Below are 6,695 nucleotides of genomic sequence, written 5' to 3' on the forward strand. Positions count from 1 at the left end.
TACCTAAATATGAGCCCTAAAACTGTAAAAATCTAGAGGAACACAGACAGCGATTTCTCTGATATTAGCTGTAGTAACATTTTTCTAGATATGTCTCCTGAGGCAAGGGAAATAAAAGCAAAAATAAACCATTGGGACTATGTGAAAATAAAAAGCTATTGCACAGAAAGGAAGCAATGAAGAAAACTAAAAGACAACCTACCGAATGGGAGAAGATATGCAGAAATGACTTATTCAATAAAGGATTAGTATCCAAAATATATAAAGAATTGATAGAACCCAACACCCAAGGACAAATAATCCAATTAAAAATGGGCAGAAGTAATGAACAGACATTTGTTCAAAGAAGACATCTAGATGGCCAAAAAACGCATTCAAAGATGCTCAACATCACTCATCATCAGGGAAATGCAAATCAAAACTATAATGAGATATCACCTCGCACCTATCAGAATGGCTGAAATCAAAAGCAAAAGAAACAACAGGCGTTGGCAAGGGTGTGAGAAAGAGGAACCCTCACGCACTGTAGGTGGGAATGCAAACTGGGGCAGCCACTATGGAAAACAGTATGGAGTTTCCTCAAAAAGCTAACAGTAGAACTACCCCTATGACCCAGTAATTGCACTACTGGGTATTTACCCTCCAAATACAAAAACACTAATTCAAAGGGATTCATGCACCCCTTTGTTTATTGCAGCATTCTTTACAATAGCCAAATTATGGAAGCAGTCCAAGTATTGATAGATGAGTACAATGAACTATTGTTCAGCCATAAAAAAAGGGAACGAAATCTTGCCATTTGCAATGACATGGTTGGAGGTAGAGAGTGTTATGCTAAGCAAAATAAGTCAGAGAAAGGCAGTTACTATATGATTTCACTCATATGTGGAATTTAAGGAACAAATGAATGAGCAAAGGGAAATAGAGACCAAACAAGAATCACTCAACTACATAGAACAAACTAGGGGTCATCAGAGAGGAGTTGGGTTGGGGGATGGGTGAAATAGGTGAAGGGGATTAAGAGCCACTGAGTAGTGTATAGAATTGTTGAATCACTATATTTATACCTGAAACTAATGTAACACTGTATGTTAACAATAGTGGAATTAAAAGACTTGATTAAAAATGTAAAAAAAAAAAAAGAATTCAGTGAACTGATGGATACGAGAACATTCTTGCTTCATTTTTCCCTTTGCCTCATCATCCACCACTTACATATTTTCTCTGAAAGCTCTTTGCTTTACTTGCAACACACCTTATGATTTAGCTATCTGAAAAGGTTAAGCAAACGGTGGCCGGTGATTTCAAAATGGATCTATATTTCCAGAACTGTAGCTGTAATTCTTTAAATGCCATGGCTAAAACAGCAAGATGATTGTTTTGTCTGAAGGTGACCTTTACCGCACTGAAGATATAGGCGATAGATTTTTCTCTACTTGTGTTCAAGGTTCGTGATAGCCCAGCATTCAGTTCTTTGATGTGCCTAAATCACATTAGCAATAGATTAAAGGTAGAGGAACAATGGTTTTCAATCAGAAAATTAGGTCACATGATCCGATGAGTATCAGCATATTTATCAGGGTAGTAGGATAAAATATTTGAAATTATGACTATTCTGGAAAACCTAAGGAGGTATGAACAGATGAGTATTTGACTAGGTGATCTCAATGTACATCATTATTTCCATTCCCTAGGTTGTTAATTTCATGAAGAAACTCCTTGAAGTTAGTTAAGTTTATCTTTAGATATGGATACAAATAATATAGATATAAATATACTTTAGCTTAAATGATAGGGCATATAAAGAGTACTTGGTCATTGTATTTTTATTTTTTAATTTATTTTTATCAAATTAATATGTATATACTTGATATTAAAATGCCAAGCTTACCTTAAAAAACAGGGGTCTGCCACCCTGACTCCCTTTAACCCTTAGTCTCTTTCTGCAAAAGCAGTAACTTTTATTTCATTTTATTTTTTTTAAGATTTTTATTTATTTATTTGACAGAGAGAGATCACAAGTAGATGGAGAGGCAGGCAGAGAGAGAGGAGGAAGCAGGCTCCCCGCTGAGCAGAGAGCCCGATGCGGGACTCAATCCCAGGACCCTGAGATCATGACCTGAGCCGAAGGCAGCAGCTTAACCCACTGAGCCATCCAGGTGCCCCAAGCAGTAACTTTTAATTCTCTTGCTATTTCATCTGGCATTAACATACATATTTTCAAGCAACATATGAGTCTTATTTCTTTATTATCAATTTTGGACTTTGCTTCCTGTGATGGGAGTTGATAATATGCCTCTCTCAGACCCCCTCTATATTAGAGTTTTTATTTACACCATAGTTGATGCTTACATTATCATTATTATGTGAATATTGCTGATGGTTTTCTTTCTGGCACAACATTTTAGTTTTTTTCCTGGAATTAATGGCAGTCTCCTTTTTTATTCCCCAAATATTCAAATGCATCAACTAACCCATAATTCCTCTTTTCCCCCTGGGGAAACATCTTTCCATATCTTGGCCCTGCCCCTGCCTGATGGACTGTTCTCTAGATTTGCTCCGTGACTGTCCTCCTGGGACTTCCACTGTCCAGCCCCAAGGATTGAAAGCCTATTTCTTGATCCCAAGTCTTCCTCTCTTGGTTTTCTACCTTATTTTGCTGTAACATGTTCAATTGTGGCTTCCTAAGGAAAAGAGCATAGATGATAAATTTTCTGCAGTTCTTACAAGTTTTGAAATATCTTTATTTTGAACTTAAGACTTGGTTGACAGTTTGACTGGGTTCATAATTCTAGGTTGAAAGTAATTTTCTGCCAACATTTTGACATTATTACTTCATTGCCTTCACATTCCCATTGCATCGAGAAGTCCTGTGCCATTTGATCCTTTGTATATTATCTGTCTTCTCCTACCTGAACACATATAGCCAAATGAGATTTTATACGTGTTACATGTGTAGGTACATGTGCCATCTAAATAAACTTTTCATTTTGAAATAATATAGAAATAATACAATTTACAAAAACAGTACAAATAATTCTTGGATATCCTTCACCCAGCTTCCCTGATTTCTTAAATTCTTTTCTTGATAATTTACTCCTTCTGTTTTCTCTGTTCTCTCTTTCTAGAATACCTATTAGTGGGATGTTCTATGTCCTGGGTCAGTGCTCAAATTTTTGTAAATTTTCTCTCCCATTTTTCTGTTTCAGTCTTTCTTATTTACTTTCTAGTAGATTTTCCTTAGTCTATCTTCTATCTTTAAAAAAAAAATCTTAGTTGATTAAAATTTTAATTTCCAAGAGAATTTTTCAGTTCTCTGATAGCTTTTCTTTAGCATTATGTTCTTATTGTTATTCATTGAATGTACTATCTTAATACCTTTTATTATTCTCTGATGTTATTTTTTGGTATCTCCTGTTCATAAATAAGATATTTATGAACTGATAATTGATATATAACTGATAACTGATGACCTGATAACTCCGCTATTTCTAAAAAGGGGTCTCTGCTTATTTGGCTCGGTCTGTGTCTTTCAAGTCAGAGGCTGTATCGATAGGATTCTGGTAGGTGACAGTTGGCACACACAAGCAAGATCTGTTTGCAGGGTTAAGGGTTAACAAAAAGGAATAGTGAAAAGCAGAGGTTAGCAGCCACACAGAGCTGTTACTTCCCCGAAGCCTAAAGGACAGGAGAAGGAGAAATTATTGGAACTAATGATAGTTGTTGCTGGAGAAGAAGGTTGCCTGAAAATACCTACTTAAAAAAAAAAAAGCCACTATTATATTGCTTAATAAATAGCATATCGTTTGATAAGGAAATGTTGTTACTCTAACCTGTGGCCCAGGAAGGAGAGAGATTTCACTGTTCCTTCACCAGCAGTCTGTAGCTGGTGCCGGACATTTACCAATCCACATGGGAGACAGGACTTGGCTTGGGTCTCTGGAGCTTGGCCTCCTAAGTCACACTTCAGGGTAGAGAGGAAGAGGGGTGGTTCTGGAAAGGCAAATGGATAATATCTAGCACTGAGCCTTCTGAAAATATTAGTGTTCCTTTGCTATGCTTTATTTATGAGTGATGCAATTAAGAGCTAATTGGAAAGTCTAGGATTTCTTTAAGGCCAGACTTTGATCTTCCATAGGATAAATGGAAGGAGAAAGGAATAAAGGGCATTGGCCCAGGTGTGCTGGGTTAGGGAGAGATCTAAGAGGTTAAGATTTGTATGCCAGCTTTTAATAGAGTCTTAATTTTTATTCCTGCAACTCAATTCTGCTTTCCGAGGTGTCAGTGTCTCCAATGGCTGAAGTTCTCTGGATTTCTGTTGGACGCGTAACTTTCTGTCCTCTTCTTCCCCGCAAAGTCATTTACAATTTCTCCGTCTATTTTCTGTCTTTCAAAATGTTGTTGAGATCTCATTTCTACTAGTCTCTTCTTTCTTGATCTCTTTGTACTTCTGCATTTGTATTTTTTTTGTCTTTTATTCTTATATTAGGTAACTCGGGAATCAAAGAAACTATCTGCCGTGTTTAACGGCATAATTAATATGTTTAACGGCATAAATTAATAAATTAACATGTTTAATTTATTCTTTGATATCTTTATAAATTGACTCATGGAAAATGTAAATTTCACCAGTGAAATTTCTTAATTAAATCTAGTAATTTAATTAAGAAATTTAACTAATTTAATTAATTTACTTAAATTAATAAATTAAAATTTATTTGTTAATTTCTTAATAAATTGAGAAGCACTGGTTAATAACAATTTTATCTACTAAATATGTCTGTAAGTCTAGAAATTCATGAATCTGTCCACTGTGCGGTACAATGAAAAATTCTGTTTTGTATTTGCCCTCAGGGGGCTGAGGGTTGTACAGCATTTTCTTCACTTTTCTGTTTTTTATAAACAGTTCCAAACAATGTGTGGTTACTGTTTCTAACATGGAGTCATACACCTGCAGGGATGTACGTATACTCATCACTTCTTGTTCTCTCCATTTTCTAGCAGATGTGTCCATACACTGAAATTGCAAAGCGGAGGGAGAAAGAAGGAAAGGAACCGAATTATCCACCCTTACAGGACTGGGAGTTGGGCGCACCAGACATCCCCAAAAGAAATCTGCCCAGGGTCCGTTTTAATCAAACATATTTATAACTCAGTCCTTTCCATTTGTAATTTAACAACTGAATTAGTTCCATTGAACTGGCAGCAGATGGTGTGTGATAATTGCCTTCCTAATAATAATAATAATAATAATAAAAGCCTGTCAATACATGTTAAATATGGATTAAGCCAAGGGTTACTGCAACTGCTTGCATTTTTACTAATACAGTTCGTTCAAGTTGAATTTGGCAATTAAAATGTGTAGAAATCCCATGAATTACATATGTATTATGTATCTTGGCACCTCAACTTCCAAATGAAGTAGTTTGGTAGTGAATTCTTCTGGAAATAGAACTCATTTTTGTTATTTAAGTTAGAAAATAAAACGGTATCTGTGTAAACAGAGGCAGACGTTTGCATATTTTAGAATTGATTGTGTTTGCGAAATGCTGTCCTCAAGCCCAGAGACCCAGGAGACTGTAGCCTGCACATCCGCCTGGCGATCTCTTCGGTTTAAAGGAAGGCAGCTTGGAGGTTCGGCCAACACGGGCTCCCTTAAATCCAAGCAGTGGATTGAATTCAAATGATATTTTCATTCTTCAGACCCTGTCGCCACGTTTTTTTTTTTTTGTGGGGGGGGAAGGTAAAGTATTATCCAGCAAATCTATACATAGACCTGTTCAGAAGACTCAAGGTCCCTTTTTAATTGATTCTTTGGGTCCACACTGGGTCATCGTGCTACCATTTGGAAGTTTTCAGGCTGGAACAGATGTTTGAGCAAGGAGAATCCGCCGAGTTATGTATTGAGGGAGAAACAGCGCGGGTCTTACTGGTTCAGACTTGAGGTGTGTTTGCTTGTTTGTTTTTCAGCAAACGTTGACTGTCTTCTTGGGCTGTGGGGGTTGTTACTGTTTGGAGGGGTTTGCTTCTCCTGTGGGTCATCACTCATCCTCGTGATATTTTTCTGGGAAATCTCTGTTTCAGGGCCAGGCCCGGGAGGGGTCCCTGCTGAATCTCAGTTTTCTCCCTCAGGGGCTCAATTGATCTTTCTACTCTGTGGACCCGTCACTTCCCTTTCCGCTTCTGAGAGCTCATCACTCATTTCTCTCCTGACTGACATAGATGCCTCTTTCTTCAATTTTAAAAAAATGCTTTTTGCCAGTGACTTTTTTTTTCAAAGAAAGTTTTTAGATGTGTGTGTGTGTGTGAATGTCATGTAGTTCTAAAACAAACTAGGAACAGATACAGAAAAGATATGGGAAGGCTGAATGCATTCGCATTTTGGCATTTGAAGAAACTTGCTCATAAAGCACTCCAAAAATCCTATGGTCTATTAGGGCTTGGGTCCCTCTGCTAAAGTTGGTCACAGATTTGGGAACTTAAGAGTTGAATTGCATTTAATTTTTACAGAAAAGGAGCAGTTTTGTATGATGCAACACAATATTTATTGATTTTATAAAATTAGCGTGAACAGGACTTGGTCATTTATTTTATTAGGTGCTGAAAGAGGAAGGAGTTAAGTGACTCTGATAAATATTGATCTTTGGTGTTTATCTTGAATTGAAATTAATTCATGGTCATTAACATCAATATAG

This window comes from Mustela erminea, chromosome 6 (assembly GCF_009829155.1).
Source record: "Mustela erminea isolate mMusErm1 chromosome 6, mMusErm1.Pri, whole genome shotgun sequence".
Lineage (NCBI taxonomy): Eukaryota > Metazoa > Chordata > Mammalia > Carnivora > Mustelidae > Mustela > Mustela erminea.